This window comes from Equus asinus, unplaced genomic scaffold (assembly GCF_041296235.1).
Source record: "Equus asinus isolate D_3611 breed Donkey unplaced genomic scaffold, EquAss-T2T_v2 contig_316, whole genome shotgun sequence".
NCBI classification, from domain to species: Eukaryota; Metazoa; Chordata; class Mammalia; order Perissodactyla; family Equidae; genus Equus; species Equus asinus.
In genome coordinates this window covers 185886-211255 of record NW_027224979.1, presented here as the reverse complement: position 1 = coordinate 211255, position 25370 = coordinate 185886, and the positions used below count along the sequence as shown (strand labels likewise).

Genomic DNA, 25370 nt, shown 5'->3' with positions numbered 1-25370 from the left:
CTCTTTACCTCTTTCTTCCAATTAAAAAAGCTTAAGCTGTAAAATCATAATCCAGTCTACCTACTTTCCACATTTTTTTCTGAGTGTGCTGTGGAGTCGACTCTGACTCCTAGTGAGCCTACCCAGTCTTTATTGGCTCCATCCTTTCACCTTCCAGCTCTGTATTTGACAATGCTCCACTGCCCTTCACAGGGCTTTCACAATCAACTTTTTTCAGAAGCGGCTGGCCAGGTCCTTTTTCCTAGTCTGTCTTAGTCTGGAAGCTCTGCTGAAACCTGTCCACCATGGGTGACCCTGCTGGTGTTTGAAAACCGGCGGCATAGCTTTCAGCATCCCAGCAACATGCAGCTGCCACAGTATGACAACTGACAGACAAGTGGCGTGGTTCCCTGACCTGGAAACGAACCCCAGACTGCAGGGTGAGAGTGCTGAATCTTAACCACTAGATCACCGGGCTGGCTGCTTCCCATATACCCGAGATTAATTTAAGCACATTCTGAGTAACATGATAAAGTTATCTTTAGAAACATACACACACCAGTTTCAGAATGGCACCCCCTGGGGTCCCTGCTGCCAATTTGGTCCAGGAACACAAAGTCAGCATCTTGATGTCGGGCAGTGTCCTGGCCAACACCCACTACCCACTCCAGTTGGTGCTTTCTCAGAAGACAACACCTTGCTTTCAAAACTGTCTACTTTTTTGCTCAAAACAATGATGGATGGATGGATAGGTCTTCATTTGACTCACTACCTGAAAAATCAGCTTCTTATGTGATTTCCCCAAAGCAGAATTAACTCACATAATTTTGTGTCACATACCAGGGCTCTTCCTTGCATAAAAAACAGTAAGATATCACCAAACTCTGGCCTGAAAGTTCTTCTAGGATATCTTGTGGTATCACCATTCCTAGGTGCATGGTAGTCATAAGTGACTTCATCAGCCAAATATGAAACTGGTTCAATACTGCCCCTGTAGGTGTCAAATTCTTATGCATTTACAACTTAATAAATTACCATTCAGGGTTGTATTAGCAAGTTTGCTTTGTTCCAGCCCTTTTATAGTTGAGACTCCCAGATTTCTGTTTCAGGTTGGAATTGGCAAATGAACTTTTCAAAGCATTTCATCCTCACAAGTCACATCTTGTCATCTTTCACATCCACATGAGACACCAAGCCCTATTTCACTCTTGTTTAAATTCTATTATCATTGTTATTAGGAATAAACCAATAGAAATAGGATTACAAAGGGAAAGGTTCAGGATAAATAACTTCTTCCTTATAAATTCAAACACAGGTGCACACACACATGCTGGTCTGTGTGAGTTACTTCCTCCCCACATTCTGTCCTCCTGCACAAACAGTTATACAAAACAGTCCGCACAACAATGTGAGCAGCTGGTACCACAACCTGAGCAAAGGACCCCAGTTGTGTCAAGTCTCAGGCTGACTCTTGGTCTAGATGACCAGCTTCTCCACGCTAAGAGTACTTGTGGTTTCATCCTCTTCATTTGACCCAAAATATCCCGGGAGGTCCAGCATCCTCTGCTCGGCTTCAGTGAGGCCGAATGATGTATTGTCGTAGAAGGCGAACTCGGGGTGCGCCGGGAAGCTCTGGCACTTGTCTTTCCGACATTGAGAAGGGCTCAGAGGACTGACCCTCTGGTAGCTATCTTTGGGGGCAGTGGGGGAGGGCTGCTTCCTTGAGACACTCCTGTGACTGGGGGACGGTCCCCGCCGAGCTCTGTGAGGCTCTGTTCTCTCGCCTCCTGCCACCAATCCCGCCTGACGATCCCCTAGGTCTGGCTTCCTGGTGGGCTGCCCCAAGGTGTAGGATTTAGGGAGGGGGCTTAGTGGACCAGCGGTTCCACCTGCCCCTTGGAAATGGTCCAGTTTCTCAGGAAGCGCAGCAGCACCCCGACTCTGAGGCCTGAACCTGTCTTCTGCCTGGTCCCAGGTCCGCGTCCTAGAACTGTAGGCGGGGGCCTGCCGTGGGGTCAGGGTAGACATGCTCCTCTCCCTGAAGGGCCGCGCCTGCTTGGTCTCGTGGAAACTGGCTGTCCTCCGGAAGTGGGAACTCCTGGGGTGGCTCCGCTCCGACAGCCCCCCTCTGCTGCCCACGTGCCTCATCTGGGATTTGCGGATCACGGTCTGGCTGGGGCTCACGGCACAAGTGGCCTGCGAGACCCCGACATCCAGCCTGGAGGGAGGCCTCTCCCCGGCGCTGACCGCGGGCTGGTCCAGAAACGGGGATTTGATCCTGAACTTGTTTGCGGCAGCTTCTTCCGGGTTCTCCAAGTCTAAGGGGGAGACGGCGGCGGCGGCGGCGGCGGCGTCGATGGCCGTGTCTGTCAGGGGGCTCTGAGACACGTGGTACACCTTGGTGGTTTCTGTCAGGCCTTTCTTTTTCATCTCCTTCAGCTGCTGCTGGGCAAGGCGGTAGCTGAACAGCGGTGGGATTATCTTCTGCGCGTTGGACTGGAAGCTGTCACTGCCGGGAAGCGTCGTCCTCGGGAGTGGCCGGCACGCTGCGCCTGTAGGTCAGAGGGATGCCCATGTCCCCCGGGCCCCCCACAGGCCCGTCACCCCCATCCGAGAAGCTCCCGCGCTGCTCGCTCAGCTCGCAGATGTTCTCCTCATCTGAGTTCTTCCCGAAGCTGGGCGAGTGGAGGGAGTTGTGCCGAGCGGGGGTGCTGCACTTGGGGGGGCGGCCGAACTTCCTCCACAGCGTGATGAGGACGGTGGCCACGATGATGAACAAGCACAGCGAAATCCCAGTGACCGTCACGATGTTGTTGGACTTCACCGGGCCCTGCGGCTGAAGAGGAGACGGGCTGGATGGCCGGAAAGCTACAAAAAAGGGAAGAACAAATGTATTCTCTAGTAGTGTTTTCTCTGGTGGTTTTCAGGTCTCTGAGAGGCTTTTCTAAGAACAAAGATTTCTGGTCCCACATCTGCATCTCTGCTGGCAGCTTAAGCCAAACTAAGAAACAGAGACCCATGTAAGTGAGGTGACCAGATAAGCCACACTTAAGGTGATTCCTGGACTCGGGGGCTCCTGCTGACGCTTGTCTCACATTTTTCACAAAGAAGTAGCATGAGGAAAGTTTCAAGGTAAAATCTAGGTTTTTGCTTACAATGATGTAAACATGGGATATCTGTAGTTAAATGTACCTTTGAGATGCACGTTGGAAAATTCCTACCAAGTATAAAACTTGAAATGCAAAATAATTTAGGTAGGTTGTACCTAAATTTGCACATCTCGAGAGAAATTGATAGGTGAAAGAAGATCTTCGGTAATACAACAGAATTCATTCCTCCCTTCTAATACCCAGGAACTGTCTTTCCTAAATGTTGAAGCCTCTGCTTTCTCATTCCTCTATTTTCAGCTGTCCACTTCCCTTCCTCCCTTCCAAGTGGCCTTGAGTTTTCCTCTTCTTCTCTGCTCTCTCAAACTGGTTTGTCCCACAGTCATCAAAATGTTTCAGCAAGGCTCAGAGGCCAGCGGGGCCTCAGGCTGTACTGCCACCAAAACACCTGGGAACCTGAGACCACCTAATGCCACCAGGCCTCATCTCCCTTTCCTCCGTGGTCACTGTCCTCCATTCAAGCCCTTCCAGTCACCTGTCCTCTCTCTTCTTGCCTACTCTCTTATCACCACCAGCTCTCTGCGTCATCTGCTAGACCCACACTCTCCCACTCTCTCCTCTCCTTTCTACTGTACCCTGTGGTAACCAACCTCCTCCACATCCGGAATCTCTCCACCAAACACTCCCTTTGCCTCCTTGCCTTACCTGAAGACTGAATATCCTGCAGGACACAGCTTCCCCCTGCCCACCCTCTTGGGTGGAAGCTGTGACACATACTTTATAAGCAAACAGGGCCAGAAGTAGGGTGTATCCTGTCTCCTCATTCCTGACTGCCATTTTCAACCAACTCTTTCACCTCTGTATAAAACTTCTACTCTTTTGATGCCCGTGCCATCCACCCAAACCGCCCCCGACTCCTCCTTCAACTCTGTTATCTGCCAACCTCGTGGCAGCCATCAGTCACTAGTACTTGAGTCCTACTGGAGTCCCAGTGCTTCAGTGTCCATCCAGCATGTCATACCTTTCCGTTGTCTGCAGCTGCTCCTCTTCTGAAATCTTGAACTTCACAGCCCACTTTCTGGCTGTATCCTCCCCTCTCCTTCACTCATGATTACTACACTGGGTATTCAACCTCACTGCAACTTCAGATTCCCCAACCCTTGCATTTTCTCCCAATCTGCCAGCCACCTCCTGGCCTCACTTCTCTCCCTACACCCATGATCCATCACTTAAACCATTCTCCTGCCAAAACCTCAACTCTCTGGCCACTAATACTGAGCTATAGCCCTTTCCCTGCTCTGCAGCAAAAGTCCATCCCTAGATAAATCCAGGAATGTGGGTGTGGGAATCCCAGCAGATTCTCAGCTGCTGCACCCAGGCCCTGAGCTCTGGTGGAGAAAATAATGCACCCATGCAGGCCAGTGCCTCTACGCACTGACAGCGCCCAACCTCGGCTGCCCATAACTCCGTCCATGGCTCCCTAAGCAATTCTCTCTTCCATCTTCCATTCCAATACAACTGCCTCAAAGTTTCACCACTTTCCTCACGCCCCCACCTAATCCCCTTCCTTGGCAGTCTGCTAGGTCACAAAAATAGACACCATCAGGCAAGTACATTCCCAACTTCTTCTGCCATCCTCTCCTCCCCCATAAACTTAGCAGCAGGCACATCTCTATTTACCTCTTTCTCTATGGAATTAGTGGGAGAAGTCTCTTCTTATAAAGCAAGTCCGCCCAGTACTCTCTAGGCCACCCTTCTCCAGGGGGATCGTCCCTTGGTACCAATTATCTCCAGCTTCTCCTTTGTGCAGCTCCACAGAAACATGCTCAAGCTCTTCTCACTTTGTAAAGACCTTTCTAGAACCCTCTCACTACTGCCATAGCTGTATCTTGCTCCTGGTATTCCCAGCCAAGCTTACAGAAAGAGGAGTCCACATTTGCTGACTTACTGCTTCCACATCGTCGCCTCTGGCTCCTGCAACCTGTCCCCAGGATTCCAATGAAACGGGTCCTGTCGAGGTCATTAATGATCTAATAGCCAAACGACAAATGCAAAGGCGCTCTGTCCTGATATTCCTTGACTGCTGCAGCACTGGTTACTGTCTTGACACTTCCTGTGAGTTTTTCTCTTCTTGGTTTCAATGATAACATTCACTTAACTAACTGGAGAGAAGAACATGAACTTTGGAGCCAGGGAGATCTAGATCTCATCCTGGCTGCAATAGCTCTGCTCTCTCCATCAGCATCCCAGACACCTTCACCTCCACATGCCCAAGACTCATCCTCCTCCCCCCAGAACCCCCCAGTACGATATGTCCAATCTCAACGGCATGGCCCTGCTGTCCATGCAGTTGCCAGTACCAGAATCCTGGGTTTCATCCCTGATGCTTCCCTCTCCATCACTCACCACATCGGAGTCTTGGAATCCCTCTCTCCTCTGCATCCCCACTGCCAGTGCTTCATTTCTTACCTGGGTTAGTGAAGAACTCTTAACAGGCCTTGCTGCTGCCACCCCTACCCCTTCTGATTTATATTCCACACTACAGCCGAGAGATCTCTCTAGAATACAGCTCCAAACCTTCACAGCCCCTCAGAATCTGTCTCCTGCCTACCTGTCCAGACTCGTTTTTACCACTCCCTCCTGACACACTATCCTCTAGCCACATGAAACCATTTTCCATCCTCTGGGTCTCTTAATGTGCCACTTTCTTCCATTGCTCCCTTTGCTAAAATTTCCCTTCTCACGTATTTCACCTGGTGACACCTACTCAGCTTTCAAACTTCAGTTCAATCATCACCTCCTCCAAGAATGGAGGTGTTCCCAGCATACGTTATCACCCCTGTAAGCATCCATAGCAAGCTGTGGATACCTTCATCATTGTAGGCTCTCTATTGTACTGTGTATTGTGCCTGTTTATATGTCTGCTGAGCTACTATATCATAAGCCCCTTCCAGACAGGGACATGTCTTATCCATATATTCCCAACCCAGTCACAGTAACTTGCACATAGTTGATACTCAATAAATGTTAGATTAATTAATTGATTCATTATTAAAAAGGTAACCACAAAATGATCAATATCCCACCAGACAGAACGTGGGTACAAGGGCTATTGGATCCTCCCACTCTTGTATTGAACAAGATGGACCAAATTAATACAGAACTACCCTCAGACTTTGGCACAAAAATAGCCTTTCAAAGCCAAACAAAACTCTAAACTCTCAACCAAGTGAAAATAGTTGAATGATGACAGACGTGATTGCTGACTCATCACTTCTTCCATCTGCAGTGGCTGCTTAGGTCAGTGGGTAGCAGCATTGCTCCGGTACATTATGGAACCCCTTACTTAGCTGTCATCTCTGACTCTGGCTGGTTCCCTGCAAAACTATGGCTGGAGGAAAGCCCAAAAGCTGCGGACCTTGCCCATCTCTGCCTCATCTAGCCTTTCCCCCTTCACCAAAAGTGATGGAGATTTCCTGATGCTAAGCAGCCTGCAAACAGATCTTTACATTTCCAAAGAGTGGAAAATAGGTTGAATAGGAAAAAGAGAACACTTGGAAGAAATGACCATTTTTACCAATGTAAGCATTTAAATGAGGACCACTTAGAGTAGAAGTAGGGTACCTGCAGCAGTTACCCTTTTCACTAATTTATAATGTACAAATTTCTAGTTCCCGCCTGGAATTAAAGAGTTGAGATGCCAGAACATGAAATAATACCACATATCCTAAAAATGATTGCAAATTCCAGGCTGTCGGTGCTTCTAGAAAGCTAGACTGGCTTGTATATTAAGGCAATTATTCAAGATAGGTAGCTTAGTAGATAGGTGTCATATCTAGGTCCCTGCTTTCTAGCTTTATGGTCTCGGGCAGGTCACTTACCCTCTCTGGGCCTCCGAGTCCTCATCTGTATGTGGAGATCATGATGTACCTACTTCATATGTGCAAGGCACTTAGAAAAATGCCTGGCAGGCAGCAAGCTCTCAAGATTTGAGCCCAACATAATAATCCTTACCTCATAGAATTATTGTGAGCTGTAAGTGAGCTAATGTATTTAAAGTGCTGGCACATAGCAGATGGTCAATAAATGGTTGACACTGCTGTCACTTCCAAGGGTGCAGTAGAAGCCAGTGGCAATTAATTTTAAGTTCATCTTAGTATTATGGAACTCTACATGGAATATCTTAACCCGATTCTGTTCTCCCAGAATTGAGAGGAGCAGGCATATGTGGAGGAAGTTATACACAAGGAAGGAGCTGTGGAAAGTGAAGAGGACTTGAAAAGAGCAGACAGAGAAGAGAGCCTTAGACAACAGCATGAGACACAACTGGAGAAAGAACAATTCAGGGTGGGGCCCAGGGCTTATGAAAGAAGAGGGGCAGGGTGAGGGCTAGGAGAAGAGCCTGGGCCTGAGGCTGTAATAGGAAAACCCAGAAGTGAGGATATCCTCAGGATGCTAGAATAAAGAGAACAAAGCCTACCGTATTGGTTGGAAAGACGAGACAGCAACAATGATTTTCTAAGGCCACAGGCCGGGACACTGGCCAGGATGTAGCCAGATGCCTGTGGTTTTGGCTAAAAGGTGCTCTTTAGCCAAAAGTTGTGTTGGGAGCCAAACACAGAAAAACACCTAACTTCTCCCTATCCCAAAGGGAAAAGGAACTAGGGATGGTCTTTTAACCTGGAACTGGACAGTGGAAGAAGGCAGGACTTGACAGAATGACTTTATCTAAGAGTTGGGACCAGAGCAAAGGCCAGCCAACTAAGTGGAGGGCTGATTGTATATCAGAAGGTGGGATGGTGTGTGGGACGAGCAAGGAGCCTTTATTACTATAACCTATGCCAAATGAATGGGATGCAGCTAACTAAGTCATGTGAGCATCACATCTATGGACCATACACATCACTTATTGAGCATCTACCAGTGTGTACCTTCAAGATGCTTAGACGATTAAGGAAAGGTCAGTCTCCAGGTGAAGGAAAGAAGAAATCTCCCCACCTTCTCCTCCTGGGTAGGGGTGGTATGGAATACATGTAGAGCCATTCAAGGGACAAGACAAGCTGTCTTGCCTCGTTCTGACAAATAACCGTCTGTGTGGTCCCCTAGGGCTTCTCTGGGATGATAAGGAGAAGAAAACTTTTTGAATGTTTTCCCACAGTTTTGGTGGGGAGAAGTAACAAAACAAAAAAGCTCTTGGGAAGAAATGATCATCCCACCCATTTTTGTATTTTTAAAAATTATTTAATATATCTGAAGTTTTAAGTTAGATAGATTTCCGTGTCATTTCCTGATCTTCCACAGTGGTAAATGCCCTGTCATCCCACTGGCCAGTTACTCCCAGTCATAGACACACTAAGGAATACAGGGTTAGTACAGCCAACAGCAATAAGAGAACGTTAATGAGTCCACCCCCGAACTCAGACTGGTGACTTTCAGGCAGCTTGGGTTCAAGAATCTCTCAGATGGAGGCTCTGAGGAGAGACTCCTGAAGGCAGAATACCTACCAGCACACTCCTCCAGGGAACACAGGGAGGTCTCCGAGGACATTCCGGGGCAGCCAGGTCTGGAGCGGAAGGAAGTCAGGCACACGCGGCGACGCTCTCTGACACCATCCCCACACGTGACACTACACTGGCTCCACGGCTGCCACAGTCCCCAAGTTTCTGCAAGGACATTAGCCATGCTTTTAATGCTAGTTCATTTGAGAATCAGACTTTAACTGTACCCAAATGAAGCAGCCAACTCAAATCTCAGGTCTTGAAAAGTCAGTAAATAAAAACATTCCTAAAGATGTGAAAAAGCTGGAAAAGAGTGTTGCTCCTACCCTTAAAACAAAGAAAGGCTATATAATCTACAAAACACTAACCTTCCTAGAACCCCACAGAGGTAAGATCACAGGGCCACCAACTAGCCTGGAATATAAGGAAAGACAGGATGCAAACACTGCTTACCTGGGGCAGACACCAGGCCTCATATAAGCTGGTGAGAAGTCATCTAAAAATGTAATGAACTGCTAGAGGCCTAGTATGGGCTAGCATGGGAATATAGGACCCCTGGGAGCCACATATGCAGGGGGAATTTGTACCCATTTGCAGGCTCTTCCCGGATCTCAGCAGATGCTCACAAGGACTGAGAGCAGAGAAAGCCTCCCTTGTGATGGAAGCCCAAGCAGGGAAGGAGCAGCGCTGTGGGAAAGACACAGACCTCACCCAGACCCTCCTCCACATCTGCTCTATCAACAAAAGCCTCGACCACTGGGGACAAGGCAGCAAACCTTGTAACTCTAAGAGCACCGGTTGAAACTCAGTGCCACTACGGAATGGAGAAGGAAGAAAATCCTTCACCCTGGAAAGGAGCAGACAATATCCTGGGCCCAGACTATGAGAGAGCTTCTAGCACTGGGGAGGGGCAGGATCATCAGGAAGGCCCCATCACTGAGACTTTGGGGCACAGCACTTGCCTGAGACTAAGGCTGAACTGGAACAAGAGGATGCTCTCCCACACCCATTGCCCGACCCCCATGCTGCACCAGGCCAGCAATTACCACGTATCAAGTAACAACAGTCTACTGCTGAGGCAGGGGCAAGAGTGACAGGAAAACCTCTCTGATGTACAGGCTCAAGCCTAAAGCTGAGGGTGCAACAGAAGCATGGAGAAAAACCCTCTGGCAACCCAACTCCTACCCTAATCACAAAGTAACATTAGAAAATTTTGAACTCTGTCATGCACTGAAGGTAGCCATAGCAACAGCAAAAGCCCAAACAGCCCCAATTCCTTACCACATTGACCCAATCCCCACACTAAAGGCCTAGCAAAAACAGGGTATGCCCATTTCCAGGCATAAATACTACCTGTCGGTGTCTACAATTCTAAAAAAGATGTCCAGCTTTCAAAGAAAAAATTGTGAGATACACAAAGAAGCGAGAAAAAAACCATAAACCATCTAGAGACAAAGTAATCAAGAGAACCAGACTCAGATGTGACCCAGATATTGGAACTATCAAAGAGAGAAGTTAAAATAACTATAATTAATATGTTAAAGACTTTAGTCGAAAACATGAGCAAGATGCATGAACAGATGGAAAATTCATCAAAGATTCATAAGCTTAAAAGAATCAAATGGAATGAAATGAATAGCGTGCTAACAGAGATGAAGAATGCCTTCCAGAGGCTCACCAGGAGACACGACACAGCTGAGGAAAGAAGCAGTGACTCTGAATACAGATCAATAGAAATCACGAAAACTGAAACACAAAAAGGAAGAAAAGAGTGAACAAAACAGAATAGAATACACAAGAGGTCTGCGACAATATCAGATAGTCTCTTATACAAGTAACTGTAAAATAGCAGGAATGTATTATGTGTTTATAGGGCATATAAAGTAAAATGTATGACAACAATCACACAGAGAATGGGAGGAATGAATTGGGAGTGTACTGTCACAAGACCCTTACACTACATGTGAAGCAATATAACATTATTTGAAGGCAGACTGAAAGCAATTAAAGATGAATATTGCAAATTCTAGGACAACCACTAAAAAACATTTTAAGGTAGAAACAATAAACCAACAGTCTAAAGTAAACCATAAAAAATATTCAATTAATACAAAAGAAGCCAGAAAAAAGGGGGAAAAGAAACAAAGAACAGATGGAACAAATATAAAACTACCAATATGGTAGATCTTGGGGCCGGCCCCGTAGCCGAGTGGTTAAATTGGCACGCTCCACTGCGGCAGCCCAGGGTTTCTCTGGTTCGGATCCTGGGCACAGACATGGCACTGCTCATCAAGCCATGCTAAAGCGGGGTCCCACATATGCCACAACTAGAAGGACCCACAACTAAAATATGCACCTATGTACCGGAGGGCTTTGGAGAGAAAAAGGAAAAATAAAATCTTAAAAAGAAAAAAAGCTGGTAGATCTTAATCCAACCATACAATGATTACAGTAAATATAAATAATCTAAAGACACCAATTAAAAGACAGATTGTGAGACTGGATAAAAAAGCATGACCCAACTACATGCTGTTTAAAGAAAATACCTTAAATACAAATACATAAATAGGTTAAAAGTAAAAGGATGGAAGAAGTTATACCTTGTGAACATCAATCAAAAGAAAACTGGAGTGGTTATATTAACGTCAGACAAAGTAGATGCCAGAACAAGGAATACTACCAGGGATAAAGAGGGACAATACATAGAGATAAAAGGGTCAATTCAGCGAGGAGACTTAACAACCCTCACAAGACCAGAGCTTCAAAATACATAAAAAACACTCCCCAAACAGTCATTATTGCTTGAGAAAGGCAAACTTCTCTTCCAAGCATAGGTGCAACCACTCCCAGATAGAATAACTGAGTAGTCCCCTCTTAAAAAATAATCCTAATTGCCTACTCTATCAGCACCCATCCAACCCCAAGACCCATCAGGTCACGCCAACACTAGGCACCAAAACAACCTCTGCATAAAAGCCCTTCTTCATCCTTTATGAAAAAAAACTCATACCGCAGTCAAAGGTATATAAAGCACTACGAAAACATGAGGAGAACGTGGAGGGCAGAGACATTCTCAGGTGAGCCAAGTGGTGCAATCTTTGGAGTGAGTGACTCATGGAATATGAGTTCTTCACAGCAATTAAAAGTTTCTGGGATCTTCACAAGAGTGGGAGCATTACAAACCAGTATCCTGGACTCACATCAACTGAGGTGTGGTAATTATGTTCCACCCAGAGGTCCAACTGAACACAATATCGGTTCTGTGCCTCCCAGATCACACTGCAGCTCCTCAAAGGGTAGAACAATGAGCCGGCTTTGTCCTCAAGCTTCAGAGCTGTCCAGACACTAAGCCCCCAGTGCTCGCAAAGCTTTGGGACTCTCATAATAAAGTCTCTCTAAGTTAAAGTATTATGATTTATTTTTCAAATATCTACTAGGAATTCCACTACTGTGAAATCTAAATTGAAAATTAAGTCAATGTATAGTTTATCCTTCCCTTGTGCTCATATTTAAGACCACAAAAGGGAGAATTACAAAAGCTGAGAATCTTTCTGTTATTCTTTCTTAACTCTGCCTTTACTTTACATAAATGTAATTTATTTAAATACTGAAAGTCATTTGTCAAACGGAAAACAAAAATTTCATTAGTAGGTGCCAGAAAAAAATGAAAGTTTTAATAAAAGCTTGAATCTTAATGTCAAAAATCTCATTTTGAAATGTTGTGTCCTTTGCCCTTGAAAGTGAAATCACAGCTTATATGATAATCAACAATGAAAATAAGCAAACATTTAAGCTACGTTTTGTCTTTTTATTTCCAGATCAAATTAATCAAATAAGAAACACAGGAAAACATTAAAATAAAGCAATGGAAAAATTTAATCAGGCAAATAAAAAAATGCCTTAAGTAACTCTATCTGTTCCCTGAAGATTTCTACTAATAACTTTGAGGGAAATACTTGGCAAAATGGGAAGTAATTAAATAACTGTAGTTCATGTTTTAGAAATGAAGAGCAAGATGACCAATATTCCAAATAGTCTTAACTTTATGAATGGAAGGCTGTCTGTTTTGTCCTGTTTAGATGTCCACACATGCGTTCACACTCCATAACAAACCTGTTTTGCCAGGATAAATACCTTTCAGGCCACTCGAGAGGATAGTAATTCTGAATGAGCAAAATTTTTCTGGAATAGTAGAAGGGAGATTGTTTCCACCCCAAGACTATCTGAAGGAATGCAGCCTGTGAAATATTCACATCTGCAAGACATTTTGCTCAAAAGACTAAGGTAACTAAACAAAACATGCTTATAAGAAGATTCTACTGACATGAGTGAGTAGCTACAAGCAGCAGTAGGAGCAAAGTCTCCTGGATAAGCAGTTCAGATTTTCTGGGCACAGAACAAGGCTCACTTATATTGGACAAATCATGCTTCTGCCTGGGCCAGTGGACTCCAAAGTGAGTTGTATGTCGCTCAAGGGGGTGGGCAGCACAAGACGAACCCGTGAGAGGAGGAGGAAAATATTAGAACATTTTTTTAATCTAAAAGCTTTATATTGTTTAATACATGGATTGACAGCTGATTATATGGGAGGCACCATAGAATAGTGGTAAAAGCAAACTGTCGAGCCAGTCTAACCACCAGTGGTGGTTTAGCCACTTAACCACCATTGACCTTGTTCAAGTTACTTAACCTTTCGGTGCCTCCACTTCTGCACCTATAAAATTGACAGTATAATAAACCTAACTCATAGGGCTGTTATGAAGATTAAATGGGTTAATATTCATAAAGCACTGAGACCAGTGCCTCATGCAAAGTAATCACTATATAAATGTTAGCTTTATCATGTCACATGGTCACATACAGCACGTCAGCTGTCCTAAAGGGATCCCAGAGGAAGAGGGGGAGCTGCACTGAATGAAAGGGTTTTACTGGTTCATTGACTTTCAGAGAAGTGACGAGTATTACAGCATCCAAGGGTCTGCTTACAGGGATTTTTAAATTATATTTTCTAGTTTTAGGTAAACTAACTCACAAAGTAGACAAGTGGCTTAATCCGATTTCAGCAAAGGATTAAAGATAAAACCATTATCGCAAACAGCTACAAATAAGAACAAAATGACAGGGGTGACAGCACTCCTATTCTTGGTAAAAAGCTCCTGTTTAGTCATTATGAAGGAAAAACAAGATCATCTATTCGGAGAAACAAAAAGACGGCCAAAAATGTTAAAATATCAAGAAAACTATGCATTAAATATGTACAATTTTTGTCAAAAAATAAGTAAAAAAATAAAAATATGTGAATATGAATTTATACCCTCTATCAATAATAATTCTCAACTCAAATATATATATTTTTGGCCTTGAGATACAGGGTCCATACTCCCTATCTGAAACTCTTGGGGCAGATGTGTTCAGAATTTAGAATTTCTCAATTTTGATTTTTTCAAGTTATTACAGTGCCTGTGCTGTATATTACTAACACTCCCCTAGTGGGATCTCAGGCAGCATCCCATAACCAAACGCATTAACATTTCTGCAGAGAAAAATATAAACATTCACACTAAATAGGATAAATGAAAATCATAAATAATCATTTTTGGCAACATCTATTATATATTTGCTGTAAATCGTTATTTACACACTATCTTCAGGCCCCAAGGAGACAAAAATCCATAGGACTTAGTGATTTATTATTCATAGGAGCTGAAGGAGAAGAGGAAGACGCCTGGGTTTCTGGTTTGAACAATGAGATGGGAGGTGGAGTCCAGCACTGAGGAGCAAGATTAGGGGGTAAGATGATGAATCCAATTCCAGGTACATTGCTTTTGGGGTACCTGGGAGCCATCTGAGGGGTGACAGCTATTCAGCAGCTCTTGGATGCAGGGGAGAGGCGCCAATCTGGAGTCGTTGGCCAGGACAGTAATCACTTAGGAAGTGTGTGAGGAGTAAAACAATGCAGAGGTCCAACACTGAAGGGATGAGAGGAGGTGGTGGAACTGGCAGGCAAAGGAGACAGCCACGGAGGTAGGAGGTAAACAAGGTGAGTATGAGGTCACAGAATCAAGGTCAATGAAGATACGGAGGTCTGAAAAGCACCCCCGGATTTGGAGACCTGGAAGTCGTCTGCTGGCTGCTTTAGTGACACCATTTTCAAGGGAGGGGTGTGGGTTTCGAGTGGGTTGAAAAGTGAATGTGAAGTGAAGAAATGAACCCCAAAGTGTAGGCAACCTTTTCAAGAACCTGGACTATGAAAGGAAGAGAGAAAGAGGGTCTTAATTGTTGGAGAACCAGGGGTTGAGGGGCGGGGTCTGTTTTGTTTTTAGATAAGAAAATTAAGTACATCTCAAAGTTGATGGGAATGAGCCAGTAAAGAGGGACAGTTAAAGACAGGAGAGAGAGAGGATAATGATTAACACAAGTTTCCTGAAATGAGCGGAGAGGCTGGGATCCACAGTGGAGAGGAGGGTTGACCTTGTACCAGAGGAATGACACCTCTCCTCCGGTGACAGCAAAGAAGGGGGAGAGGATGGGACGATGCCTGTAGGTCTACATAGATTTCAGTGGGAGGGCGAGGGAGCTCACACCTGATGGCTTCCAGCGACTCTGTGTGGTCAGAGGCAAAGTCAGCTCTGAGAGTTAGCCAGGGAGTAGGTGAGGTCCAAAGAGAAAGCAGGAGGTCTAAACGAGCTATTGTGGGGAACAGGAGCAGAGCCGACCAGGGTGCCTTACTGGGTGGCATGGTGAACCCAGCTGAGAGGAGAGGCATGACCCACCCACACTGGCCCCAGTGTACTTGGGTGTGACCTTCTCGTCCAGCTTGGGTACAGTGGGCGGCTGGCAGATTGCTGGATCCATGCAGAGCTGGGGTGTGGCCTGGCAGGTGCAACGGAAGAACAACAGGGCAGAGGAGTTTATGGTATTAGTAGGAAAGTGATTAAAGGGATGGGCCACAGAATCTAGGCCAGATAGAGAGGTAAGTGCAAGCAGGGAAGTGGCCAGTGGGCAGGGACAGAGTTAAAGGAAGGGGACGTCTTCTAAAAAGAGAATGTGGGTGAATTTGGAGCAAAATACACTTGGAGTTACAAAGATGGCCCAGGTTTGGGCCATGAGGGGGCACAGGCTCAGTAGGGAGGAAGGTAAGAGCATATGTAAGTGACCCAGGCAATCTCTGCCAGATTAGCCTCTTGCCAAGACCAGGCCTGCACCCAGCAAAAGGGAAAGAAAGGCAGAGGAACATGCGGGGTGGAGGGGATGGTGATAACCCCCTTTCCTGTGATTAGCTAGGGCATTACCCAAAGAATCCAGAATTTGAAGAAGTTTAAAAATCTTGCCCTGTAATCTCACTAAACAGACTTCCTTCCTCTAAGGAAGGAGATGTACTCAGCTGAAGGAAGACAGAAGTTACTAAACACGATTTGGGATTTAGCTTTGAACTCTGATCGTACCTGCCATGGATTTGCCATGTGACATAATAATATAATTTTTAAAATATAATGTAATAATAGCTAATGTTTATTGGTGCTTCCTATATGCCAGGCACTATGCTAAGAACTGTATCCATTTCCTTCATTCAATTCTCACAACTCTCTGAGGTAGATACTCTTACTATGTCCACTTTACTGATCGGGAAACCGAGACCTAGAGAGGTTACATGAGTGGCCAGCCAGGTCTGTTTATCAGGACTCTTGACTTTTTATATAAGGATGATAATGCCGTTTGGGACATTATGAGGAGTAAACCATAAAAATTATGATACAGTTCATAGAAAATTAAGTTCACTTAAATTCAAAATCATAATTTTGATTGCATGAAGGCATCAATTTGATTTAAAAATTTTTTTTTAAATCTCAATACCAACCTATATTTCTCTGAATTAGCATGCACTCCTTCTCCTTTGTGGAAAAATGGCTTCCGCTGGAAACACCAAAGTCAAAACAGTACTTATTCCTCCCCATGTCAAACAAAGTGCAGTTGAATACTGTTCTCCTCTCTCCCAAGTTCAGGCTGTTTTCAGCCAGTCGAATGATCGCTTCCCCAGGGTGTCTGGGGGCTTCCTTGAAGACGGCGACCACTCCTTGGACAAAGATGCATGGTGGGGGCAGCACCATCACCTCCACCCCAGACTCACATGTGAGTTCCGGCACCATCACTAGTTTGTATCCAAATTTCTGGGCCAGGTCAATGGGTCCTGTGGAGGTAATGACCGAGTCTCGGCCAAGCAGCTTCAGCACCACAGTGACATAGGCTTCAGGCCCCACAGGTGCACAGCCAAACTCAACCCATTGGCCTTGAGAGAGTTCTGTCCTCTTGCTAGTTCTTATCTCCAGTGGCTGTCCCTGACTCTTTCTTGCCTCGGGAAGACTGTTGCTGAAGATGACATCCACCAAGATGTTGGGCTTGTCCACAGGGAACGGGCACAGTGGCTGATTGGTAAAAAGGCCCACCTGGAAGGTACCTTCTGCTGCCTTGGATGTCCTATTTAAGTCAACGTGAAAGACAGGCCATTCCACCTTGGGAAAGGCACTTTTCTCCCACGAGGGGATGGGAGTGCTGTTGTCTGCTGCTTCTGGAGTCATCATGAACCAGTAGTTGCCAGCCTCTTTGAAGTAGAAGCACTCAAACTCGAGCGTCCCCTGGGACTGGTTGGTCAGAAGGTACTTGGTGGTAACAGTCTGGTTGGTGTCGGCCTCCAACAACAGGACAGATACATTCCTCAGCATCCCATTAGCACCATCGAAATAATGGAAATCCACAGACACCGTGTGGTTGCTTAGCGCTACATGGCCTGGCTCTCCCAAGAGGAGGTATTCAGCTTCTCCAAGAACTGAAATGAAATGGTCAGAAAGGGCTTTAAAAAGGTGTTTTGAGCAGGACTATTGGTGCCATTGAAGAAAACAGCATTTTAGACACAAGAGAAGTCTGAACTGAGCCAAGGATGATGTAAAATGATGCCGAGTGCTTATCCTGGGAGCTGGGCACTGTGCTGCTCCCATTCTAAAGGGGCTTGTTCCTACATTTCATCTTTCATGGTTATGTTTAAAGTAACTAATCAGCGATAAATACTCTGAACTCACAACACTGAATAATGTAATATATTTGCAATGAAAATCTACAGTGCAAGAGTAACGACTCTCAACATAAAAATCCAACACCTCACTTTTCTCACTGTAATCAAATTCTGGTGTTTAAGTATTTGGGGAAAATGGATTTACAGTGAAGTGAAAGAAAGCTTGGTTTAAATGATATAATATAAACTGCTCTAGACTATTTAAAATGTAAGATCCCAAATATACTTCAAAGTTATTATTTTCTGATATTCAAGACAAGTACTTGGGCATTTTCACCAGTAAAGGAACCAGTGCCCTTGGTTTGTATGAGACAGAAGTATTTAAAGGAATAAGAAATGTTGACACTATTCTCCAAGGATCATCCAAGGGGTAGAGTGACCATTTATGAAGTAGCCTGGCTTGCCCTTGACAATTTTAATGACATTACAGTAAGTCCTATTGGCCTAGAGAGAAGAGATGACTACTAGCCCACAAGTATCACTCAGTTAGGATCAATCATACCTTCTTAAAAAAGACCTATCTGAGCAGCTGAAGTAGAGAGTGGAGAAAACAGACACACAAGAATCCTTGTTTCTATTTTGAATCTTATCCAAATACATATCAAAGGAGACAGAATTTGGCAAAGTAATAATCAGCTGGCCCATGGCTGTGGTAAGAAATAATTCTAGACTTAAGGGGCTGCAGCATCCTTTTGGTTGAAAAACAACATATGTATGAATTTATTAGTCTTAATATGTATACATAATATAATACAATATATTATATTAATAATAATAACATACACATCCTATATGTCCAAAAGACTCAATGTGTTGTTTGGGTCGGTAGTCTTTAAATATACCTTACATGTATTCAATCAATGATTGTTAGAATCAGCACATGAATATATGGGCACATAAAGGTTTGGGTTTGTTTTTTTTAATTAGTTCAGCATTTTACCCATTTCTTATTTAAGATGAGGTGAAATAAAATACATAAAACTTGGACAGACCTGAATGCTTGATCACCACTTGCTTGGAAACCGTAATATGATAAAGCTCTTTATTTTCACTTAGTCAGTACAGAAGTTGAGGGATACTCCCCTTTGGATGGAGATGACTCAAGTTTGAGGAAGGAAGCTGATTTTGGAGCAGCTTGGATACTGGTTCAGAGCCCACCTGGTAGCTTTTTGGGAATAGGTGGCTAAAGAGACTGCAGTGCTCACCATAGCCCAAGGAAGGAGCTAAGACTGAGAACACATGTCAGATTAATTTGAATCTGATGGGGCAGGATGGTTCTGAGATGCATTTTAAGATCGAGAGGCATACACCCCTTAGCTAACTAATGAAAGCCTACTGTCAAGGACAGAGATTGGCAATGAGGCAGATCAGATTCTGATTTGATGGGCAGCCAGCTAAAGAAAGAGACACACGTGCTCACTTGGAAATGGAGAAAAAAGATACAGTTGATGGGTACCAGCAGTGGCAAAGAGAGAACTTGCTACTTTACTCTAAAACCTTTGTTTTTACAAAGAAGAATACATTCTCATTTGGAAAACTACAGTTTGGTTGTATCATATCCTGACTACTACAGTACAGTCACGACTCGCTTAACAGTGGGGATATGTTCTGAGAAATGTGTTAGGCGATTTCATCATTGTGTGAACATCATAGAGTGTACTTACACAAACCTAGATGGCATGGCTTCCCACACACTAGGCTATATAGTACTAACCTTACAGGAACGCTGTCGTATATGTGGTCCATTGTTGACTGAAACCTCGTTATGGAGTGCATGATTGTAGAGTGTTCTCTATTCTCTCATTTCTTCTCTCTCCATTCCTTTATTGTATTTAAAGTAACTCATGTCTCAATATAATCATGTTTTCTTTTAAAAAACTAACTGGTAGCAAGATATTTAATCAACATCAAGTGATATTGATAGAGAAGAAGGGAAAAAATCCAGCTCTATGAAAATATCTCCTTTTCCCTCAGTAGCTTGTGCACTCAACTTCTATGTTCTGCTCTATTTTACACTCATTCAACTTTTATTTTTACATTCCAGTGAGATATTTTGCTCTCAACAATGACAAACATCCTAGCAGATTTTATTTAAATAGAAGACTTTGATGTCTTTATTTACCATTTCGAAACCAAGGACACTTTTATAATTTTTTGTATGAGGCTGTTACACATAGAACAATCTGTTTTTAAGTAGGGATCAATGATTCTAAAAGAAATGAATCCCAGATTGGTTTTCAGTAAATCAAGCATCTTCTTGTTTAACTAAACTTCTTAAAAAGAAAAGACTAGGGAAGGAGATTCCCCGGACACAATGAACAATATACACTCTGGTCTAATTAAGTGGATATGCCACTGATACGAGACGAGCCAGGATGCTCTGTCTCTTGAATCATAATTTCTTCATCAATTTGAAAACAATTTCCACTCTCATACCATCAACTGCTTAGATGAACTGCTATGAAATATTTCGAAATCATCAAAAGAAAAGAGTATTACATTGTTGAATCTATTGGTTCAGTAGTTGCATACAACTGAGAAATGAACTCTATTTTTTGAGGCAAAAATGCAGTCCCTTAAGAGAACCCAGGGTTGCAAGGATCACAGTCTAAAAGGTACTGCACTGGAGACCCTGCCTTGCCTCCTCCACACAGGGTCGACATCAATGCATTTCTAAACCTCACGCTGATGTTTCTTTGTTGACACCTATAGCATTAAGTATGCTCACAATACTCACCACAATCACAGAGCACCACCAACAAGCGATTTGAAAAGTCTTTCAACATTTGTTTCATTCTGATCAGCAAAATCCCAGGTCTTTGGTCTCCTCATGTCCTTTCTCGCATCCAAATTGTGAATTTTTTTTTCAAAAACACCTGAAACCAGAACCTCAAAAAATGGATGGCTCTGTTCAATGTGATTCATAAAATAGTAATCATGAAATGATAAAACCATTCTAAGAAGTCAAATTTCCTAGTTGGTACTGAAAACAAAATAAGGAGGACACTAATTTTTCCCGGGGAAATGATCTGTAATTCTGCATGTCCCTTTTGTTCCGTGATAGAGCACCTGTTAAGAACATTCAGGTATGCCCAACACCAAGATTGTCTTTGCGAGACAGCAAGTCTTTCTCTTTATAGCACATCCTTACATGGAGAGTTTGCTATTATTTGCTTAATTTCATCAAAGCCAATAGCCAATCTAAATGATACATCTGCTAGTCATTTCACAATGATTAATATACTAAATTTTTGCCAAAGTTTCATTGCACTGTGTAGACCTGCCTTGCTTCCACAAATGGGCTTACCAACACTGTCTCTCTTACACAATTGGTGTGTTAGTAGGATTGCTTCATTTCTTAATGCCTAGGAGCTCCATCAAAACTATCAGACCTTTAGAAAAGATACCCAGGGTATTACAATTAAATGAGAACTCCCTGTGACCCTGAGTCCCTTGTTTAGGGCACTGTAAAGAGAAAACACAAACAACAATTATCATCTTCTGTCAGTCTTCCAATACTTGCCGCTGCTGGTATCCGTCAGGAGACAGACGATTTCATGCGGCAATCTTCCCAAAGCACCTAGGAGGGCAGGAAAGACCCTGCTGGCCTGTGGTTCAGAATGACTTGTGGAAGGAGGCACTTTGATATAAACAGACTGTTAGGTGATAGAATAAGATGTAGGGCATTTAAGTGCCACTTTTTTCATACCAAAGTCTAGGAAACTATGGGCTACTAAACATAACCAAATGTATATTTTCTTAATGTTTACATTCCCATTATGCACAGCTAATATATTTTTACTAAGCATATTATATTCCAATATATGTATGTTACATCCCTTTAGATAAGACAGAAATTAATGGAATGTAAAGAATTGATGGAAATAATAAAAAATTCAATGGAAAGAGAACTGGTGTGTCTCCACGAGCTTTTTTTTTCCTTTTGAGGAAGATTAGCCCTGAGCTAACATCAGCTGCCACCATCTTCCTCTATTTTATATGTGGGACGCCTGCCACAGCATGGCTTAGCAAGTGGTGCGTAGGTCCACACCTGGGCTCTGGGCCCTCGAACCCCAGGCCGCTGAAGCAGAATGTGGGAATTTAACCGTTGCGCCACAGGGCTGGCCCAGGAGGTTCCTTTCAGTAGAAATTAGCTGAACAAAGGAAATACTGGACTTCCTCAAAGGGAAGCAGAGATTTGAAGTGTAATTATGCAGATGATTAGAGCTCCCTCCCCTCCCTAACAAAAAAAAGGAAATTCAGTTTTGCTGGAATTAAGCATAGATTGGACCTAATCTTTTCCTTGAGCGGGGATGGGAAACTTGGCCAAAGACAGCAGGTGAGCATCATTGGATCTCCTGGGCAAGTGTGGGTGCTGAGGGCACTTTAAAGACTTCCTTTAAGTCACTGATCCTCAGTAACCAAAGAAAGGAGGAGCAAGGCTGGCCCTGTGGCTGAGTGGTTAAGTTTTCGAGCTCTGCTTCAGCGGCCCAGGGTTTCTCTGGTTCGGATCCTGGGGGCGGACATGGCACCACTCGTCAGGCCATGCTGAGGCGGCGTCCCACATGCCACAACTAGAAGGACCCACAACTAAAATATACAACCATGTACTGGGGAGACTTGGGGAGAAAAAGCAGGAAAAAAAAAAAGATAAAAAAAAAAAGAGAGGAGGAGCAGGTGATCTGTAGCTCCCAAAAGTTGAACTTGCTTCTCCCAAACTGCTTGCTTCCCCATGACAATCATTTCTTAAAGAAGCTCCTAATCACAACTGATTTTGCAATTATAACACATTTTCCTTCTTTGAAAATGACCAGTAAAACACAGAATTGTGTGATAATCTACATTTAGAGCTGAATGGAAATGGAATTATAAAATACACCAGCCTACCTGAAAATCATAATAAGGATGTTTTTTTAAAATGTTCTCACTTTTGAAAATAAATGCTCAATTTTTACCAGCTCAACCATTAATTTGAAGATATTAACAGAACACCCCAGAATGGAATGGAAGGCTGGATAAAAAGCACTACACTTTTTAAAGAAGATAGCATGCTTCTTTAATTTTCCTTTTTTTACACCTTGCTTGCTTTTCTTCCAACGTGTTCCCAATACACTACTGGCTACTTATGTTTGGCTTGAGAATCATTTTGAGAAAAGAAGAACTTAGGTGTATTTCATACACATTTTAAGATACTTCTATATAGCATTCACATACAAAAACGTTTACAGACAAATTTTAAATGTATCTGTTGTGAATATTCTCAATGGCTAACAGCATCATGCCAAGCTCAGATCCCATGTTTTTGCTGAAACCAGCTAAGAGAAACCCCTACAGGGTCTTCACAGCTGCCGAAAAAGAAAATAAATTACGCTAAAGTCCATGGGACCAATGACTTACCAAATAAAAGGGAAAATAAAAATAAGCAAAGTGATTTTTGACCCTTCTGACAACCACGCACACGCTCGTGTGTGTATATATCTAATAATAATATTTATTAGGAGGAAATCCCTAATTCCAAAGCAGCTCGTGTAAACAGGCCTTATTTATATATTCGATCGGCTCTACCCTGGTCCCCCGGGCTGGACGCAGCTTCCCTAGAAGCTGGGCGCTCCCCACCTCCACTCAGCTTTCCAAAGGCCCGCAAGTCAAGTTCATACTTGGAAATCCAGCCCTGCCCGCGTCGCCAGCACAAAGCCCTCTTAAAATGAGGACTGTTCTGAAATGCTTATATCTCAGAGAGGATTTCTTTTTAGAAAGACCCAAACTTGTTCTGAAACGCTTCGCATCCCAACTGGGACTCAACACCCCGCTACCGTCAGCCTCAGCCCCTCGGCCACACCTGCGCCAGGGGAGAGCCGCGCTCGCGTTAAAGCCGGGACTCCGAGATGCGGAGAGGCACACTTTTCCAAGCGCGTTCCTCGGCGGCAGAGGCTGAGCACTAAGAAGCGAAGGCAGGGGACCGGGAGCGTCCAGGGAACGGGAGTGTCCACCCGTGCTTTCAGGCTGCGGGGAGGGAAGGGGCGGCCGGGTCCGGGCGCACTGCCGGGCCCCGGCGGAGCCACCGGGAGCCCTCGCGGCTCAGCAGCGCCCGCCGGATCGCGGAAGGCTCTTCTTACCTCTCGGGACTGGTGGGCGCAGCAGCCCGGGCCGGGGCGAGCGAGGCGACGAGAAGGGTGGCAGGAAGGAGGCCTCAGGGGCCGCGAGGCAGGGCGTCGAGCATCCCGCGTCCCAGGACTGCGCGCCCTGGACAGCAGCGCCGGGTTCCCGCAGCCCCGCCCGGGCCCGCCCCGAAGGCGCGAGGAGGGCGGCACCCGGAGGGCCGCACCCGGAGGGCGGGGGACCTTGGCGAGCGGCCACGTCTGCCCCCGCCCTCTCTGGGCTGCGCATCCTTTCCTGCCCGCGCCGGGCGAGCGCGCTGCTGGACGGGAAACCCGGCAGGAAACGCTCCTGGCCGGCCAGGGCCTGCGGGAAGCGGGTGCGGAGCCCCGAGCGCGCACACACCCGCAGCCCGCAGGCTGGACCTGGATTTTAAGGACAAGCCAGCAGTCTCCCACCAGTTCAAATTCAGTCACTTCCCCAGCGTCATTTTCTTCTGGGGTAACACAAAAGTCAGTCGTTGAAGTGCATAACTGGTGGGTTGTAAACTTGGTTTCCCAAATGTCATCGAAGAGTTTCAAAAGGAAGCAATTCAGGTAAAGTGCATCTTCGTTTTCTTAGCAGCCAGAAATGGTTGTTCAATAAATCAAAAAGAACATTTAAAAAACTCTAATCCGCAAGTGTTAAAGTTGTCTTCTTAAAAGAACACAAGAGGATGGAGTTCACCTTAAGAGCTGTCATTTTCGAGTCCACTGTGAAGTGCAACGCACTTCACCATTTGCTTTTCTGTTACACAAAATACACCACTTGACAGACAAAACTAACGTGTGGTAGTAGAAATCAGAGCACGGTGGTGGCCTCTGGGGAGCAGGTGATGGGAAAGAGGCACCAAGGACCTCTTGGGAACGACAGATATCTTCTATTGTTTGGTGTGCGATTTACATGGATTTTTTATGCATTTGTCAAAACTCATCCAACTTAAGATCTGTGCATTTCACTGTGTAAATTTTACCTCCATTTGCTTTTAATGTTTTAAAGATTTTTATTTTTCCTTTTTCTCCCCAAAGCCCCCCAGTACATAGTTGTGTATTTTTAGTTGTGGGTCCTTCTAGTTGTGGCATGTGGGACGCTGCCTCAGCATGGCTTGATGAGCGGTGCCATGTCCGTGCCCAGGATTCAAACTGGCGAAACCCTGGGCCACCGAAGCAGAGTGCACGAACTTAACCACTCTGCCACGGGGCCAGCCCCTACCTCAATTTTTAAAACAAAAAAATACAGCATTTGCAGGTCTTTGAATCTAACTTAATCTTTTAAAAGATGGCACAATTATTCAATTATCAGTTTACCAGAGGTACTAAACTTGCTAAGTATTTATCTTGTCAAATAACTAATTCTAGCAGTATTCATTTAATCTACCCAAAGTTTCAAAAGAGGCTTTAAAGTCATTATCCACTTTCACTACCAACAGAATTATCTAGTCCAATATCCATTCATCAGCTCAAATTGGGATTCCTTTTCAAATGCCACAGTCCCTGGCATTTTCAGTTTTAAAAGCAAAAGCTCAAGGCAAAGAGTGGGCTTTGGAGTTAGATACAGCTGAGATTAATTCCAGCCCTGCCTCTG

At 44.5% G+C, this 25370-nt stretch overlaps 1 pseudogene; it reads right to left on the bottom strand.

Annotated features, from left to right (window-relative positions):
* Window positions 1-494: 494 nt before the first annotated feature.
* LOC139043682 (thrombospondin type-1 domain-containing protein 1-like) lies at window positions 495-23929 on the bottom strand (annotated as a pseudogene).
* Window positions 23930-25370: the final 1441 nt, after the last annotated feature.